Source organism: Henckelia pumila, chromosome 1, assembly GCF_033568475.1.
Source record: "Henckelia pumila isolate YLH828 chromosome 1, ASM3356847v2, whole genome shotgun sequence".
Taxonomy (NCBI): Eukaryota; Viridiplantae; Streptophyta; class Magnoliopsida; order Lamiales; family Gesneriaceae; genus Henckelia; species Henckelia pumila.
Window position 1 is genome coordinate 140,194,849 of NC_133120.1, and position 20,994 is coordinate 140,215,842.

Below are 20,994 nucleotides of genomic sequence, written 5' to 3' on the forward strand. Positions count from 1 at the left end.
ATCGAAATCGAAACCTCCTCCGTCAACTTGGAATTGATTAACATGCAAGCAAACAGTTGATCAGGCTATTAACAAGATAAATATAAATCTGATAATAAATAAAATAAAATTAAGTCTAAAAATCCCAAACAAATATCCAAGTTTTCTACATAAATTTGTCTGGCCTAATCACGTAGCCTTGATCGAAAGAAAAACTACTCACGAACCAAAATCATGATTCAAAAAATGTTTTAATCATGAATTAAAAATAAAAATAAGAAAAGAAGAAGAAACAAGAAATCTTCTCTCCCAAGTTGTAGTAGCCGCCCTCTGCGTTCTCTGCGTGTTGGAACCCTAATCTGATGATTAGGTTTGTATTTATATGCCCAAGGGTCTTCAAAAGATAGCATCCAATCCGAGCAATAGTTTCCAAAAATACAAATTCTGCACGCTCCGCTCGCTCGAGCGAGCACAGGTCTCGCTCGAGCGAGCATGACTCTGTTCCAAATGATTTTTGGGCTTGCTTCGCTCGCTCCTCGCTCGAGCGAGTGGATTTTTCTGCTCCGCGCGACGATTTTGAAAAATTCATATCTTGAGTTCTATTTGTCGGATTGAGCTGAAATTTGGACAGCAGTTTCAAAACATCTTGAACATTATTTTGAAAGGTGGATATTGGATTTGGGTCAATATAAAATTAAATTTGAATTTTTTACCAAGGCTGCTCCGTAATTCATTCTTCAGAAATCCATTTTCCTACAAAATTAATCCGGAGAGTAAAATACACAAGAATGCACTAAAACACATGAAAACAATATGAATGCAAACAAAATAGACATAAACCTATCATGAACTAATGCATACAAAATGCACTCTTCAGGGAGCATAACTACTTGGGAGGATATGAAGGTGAAATTTCTTGCAAAAATATGTTGGAGAACGCGGCGATCAGATCAATCAGAATTGATACCCAGTGCAGCGGAAGTTTAAAAATTTTATATGGAACGATTCCATATTGGGTATCAAAACTTTTACGATTAAATTGTGTGTGTAAAAATTAAATAACAATTATAAATTTTTACCTTCAATCTCGAATCGAGATTATGGACACCAACAGATTACTCTGCTCTTGTTGTATATCCCTGGAACTGATGGACGAACTGTTCTTCAATCAGGTCCACGAACGGATAATTAATCCCTCTGATAGATTGCACTAGAAAATCTATCAGAAGTTTCTACAAAAAGAATTAACGAATTTGATCCGTTAAACTAGACTGTAATTCAAAATTCACAGACTGGATTTTCACGAGCAGAGGGGAGGGGGCGGCGGTCACACTAAAATAAAATTAGGGTTTTCGAAAATTATTTTGTGACCTGTTCTGTATTATTTCTGTACTGCAATAACTTATTTATAATGTAGGCCGCTAACAGCTTAGGGCCCATTAGTCATAAGTTCAAGCCCGACAAGCAAAGCCCGCATGTTTAGAAATTAATATAAAATTCATCATGACTCCGATTGATAAACCGATTTCACCAATGTGCACAGAAACCATTTCTGCACCTTTTAAAGTCAAGATAAATTTTTCTGAATCCGAATTCAGTGATTTCCAAAAATGCCCATCCCTATGTCATTTTAGGAAATCTTACTCCTCTACTCTTAATTAAGAAGTCCAACTTCTTTGTTCATTAAATTTAACTCTTTAAATTTAACTATCTCAACGGGGATTAAAAATCCATTACTCTGTGTGACCCTCAATGGTTCAGGGATACAGCTAGCCGTGGGCTCACAACTCCTTGTGACTCGGAACAACAATTTCCGACTTGCCCATCGAATCATGGTAAGAGCGTCTAGCAACATCGCCCCATGATTCCCTAGGTATCACTGATAGTGCCTGCAAGAACCAATAGATTTTGGTTAGCGTACAGTACGGTCCCTTCATCCAAATATCCCGATCGAATCAACAACCATTGGTATATCGAGAGTCGTTCGAGATTCGATAACTATGCAATACATCTTGAAGATCAAATAGTGACATCGCATGTGTTACTAAGAAACCATTTCTTGAAACACATCATGTACTCTGGCCAGAGATTCGTCACACTAATATCTCCTCAGATCGCATAGGATATCCACACTCGCAAGTATGTGGTGAATCCTTGACAACAAAGCATCGACTCCTATATGTGTTGTAACTGTACCCAATCCCAACACCTGATGACCCCAATAGAGTCGGTAAACGAGTCAAAGCACAGTACTAGCATATAGAGTCTCAATGATGTTTCAAGTAGTAAGGACTAATGGTGTACAACCAAAACCGCGGACTTTATCCACTCGATAAGTGATAACCACTTGGAAAGTCCAGATAGGGTAGTTCGATCATTCATCGTATGAATATCCATTTGCATGCTTCGAACATCTCTATGTTCCTTACCAATGAAACGTGGTACTCTGCATCGCAAATGCTAGTCTCAAACTCGAGCGATCCTTATCCTTATTATCGGACGGCTCAATCGACTAGGAACAGTTTAGAATATACAGTGACTATAAGATGTGTTTCATGATAGACATCCCCATGTTCTACCACATCTTACATACACTATAGTATATTCAAGGTCTTTATCAAAACAACAAAAGTATATCACAATATAACAATATGAAGAAAGATAAAGTCATTGCCATTAATAAAAGTGTAAATTATATTAAACAAAAGATTGTTTATACAAAGAGTCATCAAAGCCCTTAGCCACAAGTTGGCTCACCGGGCACCCACTCTTTCAAAATATTTTCCTCCTTCCATGTCCACTCAATTGAAGATAGAGATTAGGACATTCAGGCAGCATGATTCTGAGCAGCTATATGAGGCATGAGAGCGTTACAAGGATTTTCTCAGGAGATGCCCGAATCATAAATTTGCGGATTGGGAACAGATAGAATTATTTTATAATGGTCTGAGTGCGCCTACAAGGATGTCTGTGGATTCAGCAGCTGGAGGTACTATATTTGTAAAGGCCCCTGCTCAGGCATATGAGATGCTGGAACAAATGACTATCAACATCTTTCTGAAGGTATGGCTATTAATATTGCAGATTCACATGCTCTTGACGAGGCCCAATATATTAACACCAGAGGCTATGGAGGATATCGAGGCAACCCTTTCCCAAATTTTTATCATCCTGAATTGTGTAACCATGAAATTTTTTCTCATGCAAATAATAAGAATGTAGTAACCCAGTTTTATTTTACAAGATTAAATGGTTAAATATTTTTAAAATTAATAAAACATGATTAAGGGATTTTTATTATATCAAACGTACAAATAAATCGGATCCAGAATGCCCAAGAATGGTTAATGGGCTCAATCGGGCTCTGGTAGTTCGGAGGGTCCGAACTACATAGCCTAGAGGGTTCGGAGATTCTGAAGGGATCGGAAGAAGCGAAGCAGTTAGGAAGCTACGGGACGATCGGAACGTCCAAAGAGGGATCGGAGATTCCGATCGTGGTTTCTTGTAACGTGGCATTGATTCTTGAACATGTAACTGCATGAAGGAGATCGGAGCTTTCGAAGTATAGATCGGAGCTTCCGATCTTTGCCGTTCGAAACATGGCATGCATGCAACGATCAGAGCTTCAAATCGTGGTTTATAAATAGAGGGTCTGAGGCTCATATTTGACTTGCCAATTCACTTTCTGTAGTAACCCATAAACCATTTTAAGATAATAATATGTTAAACATGATTAAGGGTTGGTATTTAACCAATTTCGGAGTGTTATTGGACTTCAGAAGTAAAATTTGGGCTTTTTAATTTTGGGCCGGATAGTAAGCTCCGATCCCAGATAGTAAGCTCCGATCCTAGATAGTAAGCTCCGATCGGAACGGAAGCTCCGATCCTTGAACGGAAGTTCCGATCCCCAGCTGCCAGCAATGATCGATGACTCAGTCGCGAGTTTTGACAAGTGTCGATCATAGAGCATATCGGAAGCTCTGATCGTAGATCGGAAGTTCCGATCCTGGCATGGCAGACATGCACGCAATGAGCTGGATCGGAAGCTCCGATCCCGAAATCGGAAGTTCCGATCCTGGCCGAGAAATTTGCCTATAAATAGGGCTTCTCAGATTTATTTCTGAATTACAAATTCCCGAGTTTCTTTATTCAGTTATATAGTGTGAGATATACACTTGAGGGCCCTATCAGTTATAATAGAGGTTCTGAAATAACCAAGGTGTGGTTATAGTCATCCGGGACTAGCGAATTCAAAGGGCTAACTACAGACGAAGGTATGGTTCGGGAATCTATTTAAGTTTTGGGAGTACTTATTAGCTTAGTTAAGGCTTATAGTATTTATGTAGTGATACGGTGAACTTTTGAATATAGGCTTGGAACCTAGGATCCTATTATACTTGAACTAGCCTAGAGGTACGTACACATTGACTGAGATTGCCAGCGAGTATACATGTTTATATGTTGCATTTATTTTGCATTATTATATTGCATGATGTATGATTTACCGTTTTCTATACTCATATGTCATGTGCATATACACGTTGAGCCTATTTCTTTTTATACCTGATTATAGAGCCGCTCAGCTCTATACTCTATAGTCTATCACTGAGAGTACCGCGACGGCGGGGGCATTTATGTCTATCTACTCTGGTGTACTAGACGAGTGTGGTTGCACCCAGAGGTTGATCCGTGCGGTGGCAGCACTCATATGGCACCGGTTCTGAGCATGACTTTTCAGATGATCTTTTACCAGTCATCATGTTGCATGCATTGTATACATATGTTTACTCATGTCTATGTACTGGGCGTAGCGCTCACGTCCTAGTTGTTATCTTGGACACCCTATTCTATGGGGCAGGTCGCAGGATGGACGGAGCTGGTAGTTCAAGGCAAGACTAGGGAGCTGGAGCCTTGAGGATTTTATTATACAGCAAAAATCGATATAGCTGTATAATGTTTACTGTTTAAGATTTCAATTTGGTTGTATCACTACAGATTTAAGTCTGGATTATGTTACTAAGCTGATATGTAAATTATGGTTTTGTTTCCGCATGTCTTACTCTATTAAGTTATTTTGCTGTATTAAGTTTAATGCATGCTATTAGTTGTCAGTTAGTAGGTGATACCATGCAAGGTCACTACATTTTTGGTATCAGAGCATGCATAGATTTTGGGATTAGTACTTGGGATTTAGTTTAGTCTTGAATAATTCTTGCGCATTTGGGATTTTAATGTGTAATTCTTTTCAGGATATGGCTGACGAGAGTCATGGTAGTTTTGGCCAGGGAGGTGGTCATCATCATCGTCGCCATCATCATCAGGATGATCAACATCGTCCTCATGAGGGTCGACGTCGCTATATTATTAATAAGTTCATGCAGGTAGGACCGAAACCCTTAGTGGGAGGCGAGAATCCTGAACAAGCTAGAAGCTGGATGTCTAAACTTGAGAGCACGTTCCGAGCTTTCGAGTGTACTGAGGAGCAGAAACTGGAAGTTCTAGAATTCGTTCTAGAGGATAGAGCACTTTTTTGGTGGGATGCCAAGGTTGCTCAGGCACGTACTGAGAGAGGACAGGTAACTTGGGGGGATTTCTGTCGGGAGTTTCAGAAATTATATTTTCCTCCGGCTGTTCGCCAAGCACGATCTATGGAGTTGCTTAATTTGAGGCAAGGATCAATGACTATTGATCAGTATCAGCAGCGATTTCTTGATCTGCTACCTTTAAGTCCTCATATCAATGCGAGTTATGCGTCGAAGTATGATATCTTTTTGCAAGGCCTGAACCAAGATATCTACGCACAGGTTGTCGTCTGTGATGACCCGGTGTCTTATGAGACTTTGGTGAACCGTTGCCGTCTTGTGGAGACCAGCAACAGACGTGGACAGTTGATGATGCCAGCACAGCCTAGTGGATTTATTGAGCCTCGAGCTCAATCTGTTGTGTCATCTGTACCTACGTATTCTTCTACTCCTACTACTTCGTCTGGTTCTCGTGGTTCACGAGGTACATTCCGCTTTGGGAAGAAGAAGAAGAAGGAGGAGGAGTTTTGTAGCCACTGTGGTGGGAAGCATCCTGCAGCTTCATGTCGGAGAGCTACTGGGGCTTGTTATATTTGTGGTCAGCAGGGACATCTGCGGAGAGATTGTCCTCAACGCATGGGTTCTGCTAGTGGATCGGGATCCCAGGTTGGATCTCAGGCTTCTACTTTTCCATGTCAGCAGCCAGCACCACAGAGTTCTTCTGGTTTTCGTCCCCAGACTCAAGGGCAGGTGTTTGCTCTGTCTCAGGAGCAGGCTACTGAGGGAAGCGATCGCATGTTGGCAGGTAACTTCTTGTTATGTGGTATTCCTGCACTTGTATTAATTGATACTGGAGCATCGCATTCCTTTATTTATAGTCGCTTAATTAAGAGCATAGATTACCTTACGTATCATTAGATATGGATTTAGTTGTATCTACTCCGTTAGAGCAGGAGGTAGTAACTAAGCGTCTAGTGATGGGTTGCCTTCTGGAATTTGAGGGTAATGTGTTATCGGCTAATTTGATGATATTAGCGATGACGGATTTTGATTGTATTTTGGGAATAGATATGCTGACTTTGTATCACGCTACTGTGGATTGTTATCAGCGTCTGGTACAGTTTCATCCCGTTGAGGGTGATAGCTGGTACTTTTATGGTGAGGGTGCGCGACCTCCGATGTCACTTGTTTCGACTCTGAAGGCATGTCATGTTTTGGAGTCAGGTGGGGAGGGCTACCTCATCTATGCGGTTGATATGTCTGCGAGTAGTCCGGGTATTGATCAGCTACCGATTGTCAGCGAGTTTCCTGACGTATTCCCTGATGAGATTCCTGGTTTTCCTCCGGTTCGAGAGGTTGAATTTGGTATTGATCTAGTACCAGGAACTACGCCTATATCCCGAGCACCTTATCGTCTGGCACCGTCAGAGATGAGGGAATTGAAACAGCAGTTGCAAGATCTGCTTGATAAGGGATATATTCGTCCGAGTGTTTCTCCGTGGGGAGCACCTGTTTTGTTTGTCAAGAAAAAGGATGGATCGATGCGATTATGTATTGATTACAGGCAGTTGAATCGTGTCACCATCAAGAATAATTATCCTTTGCCGTGGATTGATGATCTGTTCGATCAACTACATGGTACCTCTGTTTATTCGAAGATAGATCTGAGATCTGGATACCATCAGATGCGGGTACGAGACTCAGATATATCTACGACTGCTTTCAGGACCAGATACGGGCATTATGAGTTTCTGGTGATGCCATTCGGTTTGACGAATGCACCGGCAGTCTTTATGAATCTGATGAATCAGGTATTTCGAGATTATCTGGATAGATTTGTCATCGTCTTCATAGATGATATTCTTGTTTATTCTCATGACAAGGATGAGCATGCACAACATTTGAGGATTGTTCTACAGACGTTACGAGATAAGCAGCTATATGCGAAATTGAGCAAGTGTGAATTCTGGCTTGATCGGGTAGTATTTCTCGGTCATGTGATTTCGAGTGAAGGGATATCTGTTGATCCTAGTAATATAGAGGCAGTGCTGAACTGGTCTCGTCCGACAACGGTTGCTGAGATTCGTAGTTTCTTGGGTCTAGCGGGATATTATCGTCGGTTCATCGAGAATTTTTCACAGTTGGCCAGGCCTTTGACTCAGCTTACTCGGAAAGATGTTACCTTCATTTGGTCCTCGGATTGTGAGGAGTCGTTTCACGAGCTGCGTAGACGTCTTACTACTGCACCTGTGCTAGCTCTACCTTCTGGATTAGGAGGTTATGTTGTTTATACTGATGCCTCTGGTCAGGGGTTGGGATGTGTGTTGACACAGCATGGACATGTTATTGCCTATGCTTCTCGACAGTTGAAGACGCATGAGAATAACTATCCAGTGCATGATCTCGAGTTAGCCGCCATTGTATTTGAGCTCAAGATTTGGAGACATTATCTTTATGGCTAGAAATTTGAGATATTTACGGATCACAAGAGTTTGAAGTATTTATTCACTCAGGCAGAGTTGAATATGCGACAGAGACGCTGGATGGATCTCCTGAAGGATTATGATTGTGAAATCAAATATCATACAGGTTCTGCTAATCTTACTGCTGATGCCTTGAGTCGGCAGGTGAGACTATCTGCACTTCAGACTAATGAAATATCTCATATGATTCAAGAGTGTTGTTCATTGAGTTTTACGCTCAAGCACAAGAAATGGAGGAATGGGATTCGTTTGTATACTATTCTATCTGAACCAGCATTGTATTCTCGGATCAGAGATGCTCAGATATCTGATGTTAAGACTCAGCGATTGGCACGTCTAGCCAATGGAGTTAATACATCTGGATTCCATTATCAGGCAGATGGTTTATTGTGCCTATCCAATAGAGTGGTTATACCTAATGTTGCGGAGCTCAGGAATGATATTCTATCTCAAGCTCACAGGAGTCGATTATCAGTTCATCCTGGAAGTATGAAAATGTATAAGGACTTGCGAACTAGATTCTGGTGGAAGGGGATGAAGCGAAGTGTGTATCAATTTGTTTCGAGATGTTTGGTTTGTCAACAGGTCAAGGCTGAACATCGACGACCAGGTGGATTACTGCAGAATCTTGAGATTCCCGAATGGAAGTGGGATCACGTGACTATGGATTTTGTTACCCACTTGCCTATGACTTCACGTCAGTGTGATGCTATCTGGGTTGTCGTTGACCGTTTGACAAAATCAGCACATTTCATTCCTTATAACCGGGAGTATTCTTATGATCGCATGGCACGCTTATATATCCAGGAGATTGTGCGATTACATGGGATTCCAGTGAGTATTGTCAGTGATAGAGATCCGCGATTTACTTCACGTTTTTGGGGTAGTTTTCAGGAGGCGTTGGGTACCACTCTGAGTTTGAGCACTGCGTATCATCCGGAGACTGATGGGCAGTCAGAGCGCACTATTCGTACGCTGGAGGATATGCTACGTTCTTCTGTCATGGACTTTGGTTTATCTTGGCAGGATCAGTTACCTTTGATTGAATTTTCCTACAATAACAGTTATCATCGTAGTATTGATATGGCACCTTTCTAGGCATTGTATGGTCGACGGTGTCGTACTCCGTTATTCTGGGATGAAGTCGGGGAACGGCAAGTCGAGGGTCCTGAATTGGTGCAGAGATTGTAGACAAGGTAGATTTGATCAAGCATAGGATCAAAGTTTCTCAAGATAGACAAGTCAGTTATGCGAATATTCGCCGCAGGCCACTTCAGTTTGAGCCTGGTGAATATGTTTTTCTGCGAGTATCACCTTTCAGAAAGGTGATGAGATTCGTTGTGAAAGGCAAGTTGTCTCCTCGTTACATTGGGCCTTTCCAGATACTGGAGAAGATCGGAGATTTTGCTTATCGTTTGGCTTTACCGCCATCTTTTTCCAGTATACACAATGTTTTTCATGTGTCGTTGCTTCGACAGTACATAGCTGATGAATCTCATGTGATTCAGTCTACTGATATTCAGCTAGAGCCAGATCTGTCTTTTGTTGAACGACCAATATGTATCCTAGACATGAAGGAGAAAGTTCTTCGGAACAAGACTATACCACTTGTGATGGTACAGTGGCATCGCCGAGGCGTTGAAGAAGCAACTTGGGAAACTGAGAGTCGTATGCGAGCAGAATATCCTGAGTTGTTTGCTTTGTATTTTTGATTACCATGTAAGATGTAATTACCATTGTTGTAATAAGACATGGTTTGATGTTTCATATTGTTATCTTGATTTGTCTTTAGATGTTATTTTGCGGACGAAATATCTAAAGGTGGGGAGAATGTAGTAACCCAGAAACCATTTTAAGATAATAATATGTTAAACATGATTAAGGGTTGGTATTTAACCAATTTCGGAGTGTTATTGGACTTCAGAAGTAAAATTTGGGCTTTTTAATTTTGGGCCGGATAGTAAGCTCCGATCCCAGATAGTAAGCTCCGATCCTAGATAGTAAGCTCCGATCGGAACGGAAGCTCCGATCCTTGAACGGAAGTTCCCATCCCCAGCTGCCAGCAATGATCGATGACTCAGTCGCGAGTTTTGACAAGTGTCGATCATAGAGCAGATCGGAAGCTCAGATCGTAGATCGGAAGTTCCGATCCTGGCGTGGCAGACATGCACGCAATGAGCTGGATCGGAAGCTCCGATCCCGAAATCGGAAGTTCCGATCCTGGCCGAGAAATTTGCCTATAAATAGGGCTTCTCAGATTTATTTCTGAATTTCGAATTCCCGAGTTTCTTTATTCAGTTATATAGTGTGAGATATACACTTGAGGGCCCTATCGGTTATAATAGAGGTTCTGGAATAACCAAGGTGTGGTTATAGTCATCCGGGACTAGCGACTTCAAAGGGCTAACTACGGAGGAAGGTATGGTTCGGGAATCTATTTAAGTTTTGGGAGTACTTATTAGCTTAGTTAAGGCTTATAGAATTTATGTAGTGATACGGTGAACTTTTGAATATAGGCTTGGAACCTAGGATCCTATTATACTTGAACTAGCCTAGAGGTACGTACACGTTGACTGAGATTGCCAGCGAGTATACATGTTTATATGTTGCATTTATTTGGCATTATTATATGGCATGATGTATGATTTACCGTTTTCTATACTCATATGTCATGTGCATATACACGTTGAGCCTATTCCTTGTTATACCTGATTATAGAGTCGCTCAGCTCTATACTCTATAGTCTATCACTGAGAGTACCGCGACGACGGGGGCATTTATGTCTGTCTACTTTGGTGTACTAGACGAGTGTGGTTGCACCCAGAGGTTGATCCGTGCGGTGGCAGCACTCATATGGCGCCGGTTCTGAGCATGACTTTTCAGATGATCTTTTACCAGTCATCATGTTGCATGCATTATATACATATGTTTACTCATGTCTATGTACTGGGCGTAGCGCTCACGTCCTAGTTGTTATCTTGGACACCCTATTCTATGGGGCAGGTCGCAGGATGGACGGAGCTGGTAGTTCAAGGCAGGACTAGGGAGCAGGAGCCTTGAGGATTTTATTATACAGCAGGAATCGATATAGCTGTATAATGTTTACTGTTTAAGATTTCGATTTGGTTGTATCACTACAGATTTAAGTCTGGATTATGTTACTAAGCTGATATGTAAATTATGGTTTTGTTTCCGCATGTCTTACTCTGTTAAGTTATTTTGCTGTATTAAGTTTAATGCATGCTATTAGTTGCCAGTTAGTAGGTGAGACCATGCAGGGTCAGTACACTTTCCCTCTCTCGTCTTCTTAGTATAATTAAGGGTTTCCAGCCTTCCTAGGCAATGTACAAGGCTTTGGCGAGGGGCTCCGGGTCGTAGTGGAGTTGTGCCCAAGTTTTGGGGTTATCGACATCAATGGGCTGATGACGGACGAAGTTATAGCTCTAGCTCCTTATAGAGAATAGGGAGTATTTAATAGCTTAATTAAGGCTTTTAGAGCAAGATTATAATGCATGGTTATTTTGCAATTTTAGTGCTAATGGTACGCTTGGAACCTAGATGGATGCTTCTAGGACTTCCTTAGTAAGGTACATAAGTACTGACTAAGATAGCCAGCGGGTTTGCATTCTTATGTGTTGCATATTATATGACATGATCCATGTTACTGCTTCGAAATATTATGCGACATGTGCATTCATATTGAGCTTGGATCTCCTTCGAGATAAGCCAGTGTTATAGGGCGCTCAGCCCTTTGTTTGGACGTTTTGACACAGAGAGTCACAGTGGCCGATGGGTCTAGTGGACTTAAGTGATCTAGGGAAAATTTTTTTAGTTCACGTTCGGCTAAGAGTGAGTGGTCGCGTCCATTGGTTTGATTCCTCAAGATTACAGCTCATATCCTAGGCGCCAGTCTGAGCAAATTCTGATTTGTCTACCTAGATATGATACCCGTTCATTACATTGCATGCATCATATATGTATGTTTACCCGTACTAGCATACTGAGCTTTAGCGCTCACGTCCAGTTATTTTATGTTGTCTGGTCTCCTCATTTGACGGGGCAGTTTCAGGTTGTTCTCCTTAGGGTTTAGAGATTTGATGATGACAAAGACAGGATTGCAGGGTTAATCATTAGGTTCTTAATTATTTTGTATTAAACTAATTCAATTGGATTTTATAAATTTGTATTTATTTACTGGTTGTATTATGCCAGTTCTAGATTTTGTATTATTTTCACAGTTACTCTGATTATGTTTATGTTTATTGCATGCCTATGTTTTTATATTAGTAGGTGATCACGGTGCGGGTCACTATATTTATGGTGTCAGAGCATGCAATAAAATTCTTTGAAACATAGTATTGATATTTGGGTCATCCTTGTAGATTACGAATTGGACTTGATGACGATAGCAATAACAGGAGTTGGAATAGCAAGACACTTAGGCTTTTCCAAGATCGTCGTTGCCAAGATTGGCATCAGAGACTCACCTTTTGTGGATCCCAGCAAGATGGATCTGGAAAAAAAGATCAAGTTTTGAACTCCAGATACTTCTCTGAATCTATTGGAGCATGGGAAAACGTGATCGTTTAGATTTCTTGTGATACATAGATACCCCTGAAGATTCTCCACTAGTAGTTGGAGATATTTTCAGAAGGATCTTGTCTCATCTACTAGATTAGGAACCCAACAATATTGAAAGGATCCGGTATATTAGTAAGATACTTTATATCTTGTGAGGAAGATGGTCCGACTGTAGTCCATGGAGACCTTTGATTGAATACGCACGGAAACCTCATGTTCAAGATCAGTAGACGAAATGTTAGATTTCTTCTAGTATTTGGATTTTAAAATAGTGTATTAAGTTTTGTTGTAAGCAATATTTCAGTTTCAAGCATTTGAATCAGATGTATTAATGATTCCAGAAATTTTAATGTATCAGTTAATATCATTGTACATCTTTTGGTGTAATGTAATAGTTGAATATTTTGATTTCTTCGGATTGTAAAAGATTGTTTAAAACCTGGATTTGTGGTTCAACTGTTCAAGTATTATAATCTTTGGGATTATCTTGATTTTATTACAGTGATTAGTTGATCAGTTATTCAATTGCAGTGATTTGGTTGACGTCATATAATTGGGATAGATTATACATGTTTCTAGTAGAATAGTTCTAGGTGTATTCCCTTGAATATTCTATAGAGTTACTGATTTTTCCAGGGATGAGATGTTTACATCAGGAGCACAGTGATGAGTTATACCAAGTAATGTGGATTGTTAGGATATATGACTAGAGAAGGCGCAACCCTATACCTGTATTACTCTGGAAGCCTATCGTGCTTCAGGGGGAGAGGTGTACAGGGGAGACTACCTTGGTCTTGTGATTCTGCAGCAGTCATAGAAAGGGTATAGTTTTGTGACGTTTGAAAATTCTTTTGTAAGAGATAGAGTTTGATACCAGATTTAGTATCTAAAGGAATTAGTTATCATCTGACTTCGTCAGAGATACAAAATAGGATTTTCTGCCGATAGGATAGTCTTGGAAAGGATATTTCTTGACTAGTGATCATTCTGAGCAGATAGATTATGCAGTAGATATTGGAAGTTATCACTAGATGGATTGATCTAGTAAGAAGACAAATTGTTTATCAAAGAATATTTTGTAGCAGATCAGGATTTTTGTCAGTGACTACTCTTGATTATCATCTGACTTCGTCTTAAATATGATTGTGATAGTGATTTCCCAGAATACGGATGATTTACTTGGAATTAGTCAACGATTGAATTCACAACTTATTGTGTATTCCTGACGGGATAAGAACATACTTGATGGTAAAACTATACTGATAACAAGATTAGTGACAGTGATTATTTTTTATTATTGTTTGACACCTTCAGAGATAAGATGAGTAAAATCAGTATGGTAACTTGGTTATTCCAAGTGTTTTGGGTTCATATAATTTATTGATAAGCAAAACCACAGAGATCATAGTTGATGATCTACAGAGTGAGATTCTAATAAACCGAGAATGAGTAAAAGGATTGACTTGAGTGATTGATCATTTCAGGCTTAGACTCGGGGGATCAGTGTGAGCTATAATAGATCAAGTTTGATTAAGTATTAAGTCAAATTTTGTTATCTAAGAGATAATTAAAACAATTCTGTAATCTTGCATGCTTAATAACTTTGTCTGATCCTTAAAATTTCTCACTTGTTTGGGAATTTTCGAAAATGTGTTAGTATTCTGGTAAGAAGAACTTATAAAATAATGCTTGTGACATTGGGAACGAGTTTAATCTTATTTCTGAAATTTTCTATGGTAGATACAGATGATGTAACCCAGTAATGGGGGTGGTGGAATGTCTCTTTTATAGAAAAAGTCAACTTGAATTTTTGGGAATTATTTGATGATTAGAAATCATTAACTCAGTTTTGGAGACTGAATTGAGCAGTTACTTCAGATTAATCTAAAAGGTATCAGTTTTGGAAAACTGATATAGCAGATACTATGTTCAGATATTTTCTATAATATTCTGAGGATGCCATAATTATATTGTGATCTAGTAAGTGTTTGGATTTCAATGGGTACTAACAGGTAAACATTAAGTGTTTAGAAGTAGGGAAAGGACAACAATTTGGATTTATAGTTACCAGGTCTAGCAGGATTTTTGTCACTGATTTTCCAGGATTTCTTTTGAATGTGTTGGACCATCGATGTATTTGATTTGATAGAATCAAATCAATTGTTAGCTAGATTATATTGGATTGAAGACTTTGCAATTTTGGTTAAACTAGTTCTTGTTCATATAAGTATAAGCAAGTTAGGATCCAATAAGAACTTATTATTATCCGTGGCAGGATAACTATTTTATTGTTATCTCAAGATAAATGTCACTATTCAATTTCGATTATTAGTATGAAGGAAAGTACTAATTGACTTTAGAGTCAGCAGAATAATATTGGTATTTCCAAGCTAAGAACCTGAAAGATTCAAGAAAATCCGGAGTTGTGGACAACGACGTTGTCACATAAGTTAGTGTTATAATAGAAAATCAGTCATTCTTTGCTATTGATAATAGTATCCTTTCGATGTACAAGGGTTTGTGTACATGGGTTGACGAAAGGACATGGAGCACAGTTTGTATCAGAATATTTCCAGATATTTGGTGTGTCAACAGATTAAGACAGAACACTGAAGACCTGGAATATTGCTTCACATTTTGCTTATTCTTGAGTGGAAATTGGAGTTTATCACGATGGACTTTGCGACCCATTTGATGGTACCCTCGAGGAATTATGATATTATCTGGGTTGAAGTGGATTGACTCACCAAGTCAGTGTACTCATTTCAAATCGAGATTATATCATGGACAGTATGGTTATTTAGTACACTCGGGGGATTGTATGTTTCCATGGAGTACCTGAATGATATGAATCTTATGTATGAAAGGCAACACGATTTCAACAAATCGCACCTCAATTCTATAACAAAAGAATTCAATGATTTTGTCCCGACTTTGAAACAAGTAACAGACTTTGGAATCTCCACCTCTAGTTGAACCTGTAACTAGCAACAGAGAATTCACGATAGAAACAATCAAAGATTCAATTAGACCTTCAAAAGAACCTGTCTTTGACAACCGAATTGAAAATCGATTGACAAACGCCACGAAGCTATGAAACTTTGATAAGTTTGATTTTGGGTAAAGCAAAAAGCTTTGATAAAATTCTAGAGAGAATTTTGTATTGAATAATCAATAATCAGAAATCTTCATTATTATTAAAATAATGAATGTTGTAGTATTTATATTACAACCCAAAATATTGAAAGATAACGCAAAATAAATCAAAAAGATATCAAATATATCTCCTAAAGTTTCCTAGTAGGAATAAAAGACCTAAAATAAACCAAGTAAATCCAAAATATTAAAAATCCCGAACACACACACAAACACCTTCGGTGCATGTAAAAGGGCATGGCGCGGGTGCGCTAGAGAGAGGCGTGGGCGCGCCGACGTTGCGCAGGAAATGGCGCGGGCGCGCGATAAGATAGCGCGGGCGCGCCGAGAGCTCGCAAAACATCGTCAATTTGGCATCCGTAAGCGCGGGCGCGCGAGTCTGGGGCGCGGGCGCGCCTTGGCTTCGAGCAGGGTCTTCAATTTCTTCACTTTCTTGACCTCTTTTGACCTCAATAAGATTATAACTTCCTCCAAATTGATTATCAAGAAATCCAACGCCCTCTTGTGTCTTCAACAACAAAGATTGAAGTGCTTCCTTAAACTTCTGAGCTCGGCCTCTCGTAACCGGTCCTCGTGATATCTCCAACGGATCCTTAGTCACTTGATCAGCATGCGAACCATCCATGATCGCATCATCCTTCCCTTCTTGAAAAGGATTTGTCCTCAAATCTTGATCATCACCTACATCAAACGGAGATAAATCAGAAATATTAAAAGTAGCACTGACATTATACTCACCTGGAAAATCTAATTTGTAAGTGTTGTCGTTGATGCGCTCCAATACTTGAAACGGTCCATCACCTCTAGGTAGAAGCTTTGAGTGCCGTTTTTCAGAAAACCGCTCTTTCCTCAAATGCAACCACACCCAATCTCCTGGTTCAAACACAACTCTCTTCTTTCCCTTATTTTCTTGCTTTGTATACTGCAAATTCTTTTTCTCAATATTCGCCTTCACTTTTTCATGCAAATTTCTCACAAATTCCGCCTTTTTCTTACCATCCATGTTAACCCTTCCACTCATAGGCAAAGACATCAAATCCAATGGGGTTAAAGGATTAAAACCATACACAATTTCAAATGGGGAAAAATTTGTAGTAGAATGCACACTAAGATTATAAGCAAACTCAACAAATGGCAAACATTCTTCCCAACTCTTCAAATTCTTTTTAATTATAGCACGCAACAAAGTTCCTAACGTTCTATTAACAACTTTAGTTTGACCATCCGTTTGAGGATGACATGTAGTCGAAAACAGTAGTTTAGTACCAAGTTTGCACTATAATGTTTTCCAAAAGTAGCTCAAGAAACGAGTATCTCTATCAGACACAATACTCCTAGGCATGCCATGCAATCTAACAACTTCATTAAAGAACAATTCAGAAACGTGAGAAGCATCATCAGATTTATGACAAGCAATAAAATGAGTCATCTTAGAAAATCTATCAACCACAAAAAAAATTGAATCTCTCCCCTTCTTAGACCTCGGTAGTCCTAAAACAAAATTCATAGAAATATCTACCCACGGTTCACTAGGAACGGAAAGTGGAGTATACAAACCATGTGGATGTTGTCTAGACTTTTCTTTCTTACAAGTCACACATCTTTCACAAATTTTCTCAACATCATGCTTCATATGTGGCCAATAAAAATGTTCATGAAAAATTTCATAAGTTTTAGCCACACCAAAATGTCCCATTAAGCCACCCCCATGTGATTCCCTCACAAGTAATTCACGAATAGACGACTTAGGAATACATAACTTATCCTCCTTAAACAAATACCCATCATGCATGAAGAATTTATCTTTTAGACCATGCAAACATGATGCATATATCTCACAAAAATCAAGATCACTAGTATATAACTCTTTCACATACTCAAATCCTAAGAATTTAGAATCTAGAGTAGATAAAAGTACATACCTTCGTGATAGAGCATCCGCTACCACATTTTCCTTCCCTTGCTTGTATTTGATAACGTAGGGAAAAGTTTCCACAAACGCCACCCACTTAGCATGCCTCTTGTTTAGCTTTAGTTGTCCTTTGAGATGCTTCAATGATTCATGATCCGTATGAATCACAAATTCCTTTGGCCTCAAATAGTGTTGCCATCTCTCAAGTACCCTTACCGACGCATAAAACTCCTTGTCGTAGGTAGGATAATTCAAGGACGCCCCACTAAGCTTCTCACTGAAGTAAGCAATCGGTCGCCCACCTTGCATCAAGACACCTCCAATTCCTACACCTGACGCATCACATTCAATTTCAAAAGTGTTAGTAAAATCAGGTAATACAAGTAAAGGATCATTAATTAATTTATGCTTGACAATATTAAAAGACTTCTCTTGCTCCTCACCCCAATGGAATGGAACGTTCTTCTTGATCACTGCAGTCATAGGTGCTGCCAAAGTACTGAAATCTTTCACAAATCTCCTATAGAAACTTGCAAGACCATGAAAACTTTGAATTTGACCAATAGAAGTAGGCGTTGGCCAATCTCGAATTGCACTTACCTTGTCCTCATCAACTCTGACACCTTGGGAACTCACAAAAAAACCAAGAAACACAAGTTCTTTTGTACAAAACACACACTTCTTCAAGTTAGCATACAATTGTTCAGCTTTTAGTGTGATTAGTACAATTCTCAAATGTTCGACATGCTCATCCAAATTTTTGCTATTTACCAAGATATCATCAAAATATACCACAACAAATTTTCCAATATAAGCACGCAACACATGATTCATCAATCTCATAAAAGTGCTAGGTGCATTAGTTAGTCCAAAGGGCATAACCAACCACTCATACAAGCCGTATTTGGTTTTAAAAGCAGTTTTCCACTCATCACCTTCTCTCATCCTAATTTGATGGTAACCACTTTTTAAATCAATTTTACTAAAGACGCTAGAACCATGCAACTCATCCAACATATCATCTAGTCTAGGAATAGGATGCCTATACTTGATGGTAATGTTATTAATGGCTCTACAATCCACACACATTCTCCATGAACCATCTTTCTTAGGAACTAAAAAAACATGCACAACACACGGTGACATGGACTCACGCACAAAATCTTTATCTAAAAGTTCACTTACCTGTCTTTGCATCTCTTTTGTTTCCTCCGGGTTACGCTTATATGCTTTACGGTTTGGCAACGCACTTCCGGGCACAAAATCAATTTGATGTTCAATCCCCCTCAAAGGTGGTAAGCCTTGACGCAAATCCTCCGGAAATAAATCTTCAAATTCCTGCAAAAGAGAAACAACAGTGCTCGGAAGATTTTCGGCTATATCACTTATGTTAAGGAGAAACTCCTAATAGAAAATCAACACAAGTGGAGTATGCACATGTAAAATCTCTCGCAACTTAGTCTTTTGGGCCATAAATATTTTTTTATCGGCCTCTTTCCTCTCAATTTTTTTTTCATCTTTTTTTCTCTCAATATTTTTTTCTAAGGCCATCTCACTTTTTTGTTCACTCTTTTTTTTGGCCTCTTCTTTCTTTTTCTTTTTCAAATGGTCCTCCAACACTTGCTTTGGAGTCATCGGTAACAATACAATAGGCTCCTTTTTCAAGGTAAAATAATAACGATTTTTAAAACCGTCATGTATCACCTTTCTATCAAATTGTCACGGCCTACCCAACAAAATATGACAAGCTTGCATAGGCACCACATCACACAACACTTCATCTACATATTTACCAATTCAAAACGGTACTACCACCTGCTTATGCACTCTCACCTCCGAGCTATCATTAAATCACTGCAATTTATAAGGTTGAGGATGCTTCATAACAGGCAAACTCAAATTTTCCACCAGCTCATAACTCGCTACATTAGTGCAACTCCCACTATCAATAATAACACTACATAATTTGTTATTCACAAAGCATCTAGTATGGAATAAATTCTCCCTTTGAGTTTCTTCCTCCTCCTTTTGTTGTACATTCAACACTCTCCTGGTCACTAGCAATTCTCCAACCGCCGCATCATATCCCTCTTCATCAGGATCCTCCAATGCAGGCATACTATCATATTTCTCATCCTCAATCTTCGACTCAATCTAACCACCAGCATTCATAATCATAATTTTTTTATTAGGACATTGACTAGCAATATGACCAAGTCCTTGACATCTAAAACATTTAATATCTCTAGAATGAGTATTAGTAGTTTCAGGTGTACCTTTACCCCTTGCTTTGGTTCCTCCAATTTGGTGTCAAATTTTGGCTTGGATACCGACTTGTTGTACTCCCGTTTTGCAACGTTTGGACGCCAAGGAGTCGACGATCCTCCACCGGTAGGAAGTCGACCAGCTCCTCTCCTCTTGAGCTGCTGCTCCACCTTCATGGCCGTCTGCACCATCTCATCCAAATCAAAACAGTGGCGAAGCTCCACTTGATCTTGGATTTCTCTATTCAAACCGCACAAAAATCTGGCCATTGTAGCTTCATTATCCTCCTCAATGTTGGCCCGGATCATCGTGGTTTCTAACTCCTTGTAGTAATCCTCCACGCTTCTTGGACCTTGCTTCAGAGTTTGTAATCGCCTGTACATGTCATGATAATAATAGTTAGGCACAAAACGCTTCTTCACGACACGCTTCATCTCCTTCCACGTCTCAATAGGCGGCTCTCCACACCTCCTTCTAGTGGTCACTAATTGATCCCACCAGATTAACGCATAGTCTACAAATTCAACCACTGCCAACCTCACTTTCTTAATGTCAGAATAGTGATGGCAATCAAACACAAACTCCACACGCTTCTCCCATTCCAAATACGCCTCCGGGTCAGACTTCCCATGAAACGCTGGAATTTTCATCTTAATACTACTAATATTTCCATCCTCCTTACTGCACTCCGTATGTTTTCCTCGTACTGCTTCTCGCCTATGTCTACCCCCATATACTCTTCTCTCTCCATCCCAATTCTCATCAAAACTCTCCTCATCTCCTTCAAAATTATTCCCCCTCCTATCTTTAATTTTTTTTCCACTACCACTACTCTCCTCCAATCTACTCATCCGCTCATGAAGAGGTTCCAACTCCGACCTCATCACCCTAGTAAATTGCCCCATCAATGCCTCCATTTGAACCTTGGAAATTCCTTGGTTCACACTTTCACTAGCATCTTTTTTAGGATTCATGGTACCTGCAAGAAAAAAGTTAGTAGTAAAATTCCTCACACAAGTTCTCACAGATCACTCCAAACAAATCAATCCAACACTCTTTTTCTTTCCACTCAATTTATGTAGGCTTTTGCTCTATG

General features: G+C 39.5%; 1 non-coding gene across 1 annotated transcript; it reads right to left on the reverse strand.

Annotated features, from left to right (window-relative positions):
- Window positions 1–2,782: 2,782 nt before the first annotated feature.
- Window positions 2,783–2,888, reverse strand: LOC140876929 (small nucleolar RNA R71). Its single transcript, XR_012149156.1, has one exon. It is a non-coding gene; the product is annotated as a small nucleolar RNA R71 (small nucleolar RNA).
- Window positions 2,889–20,994: the final 18,106 nt, after the last annotated feature.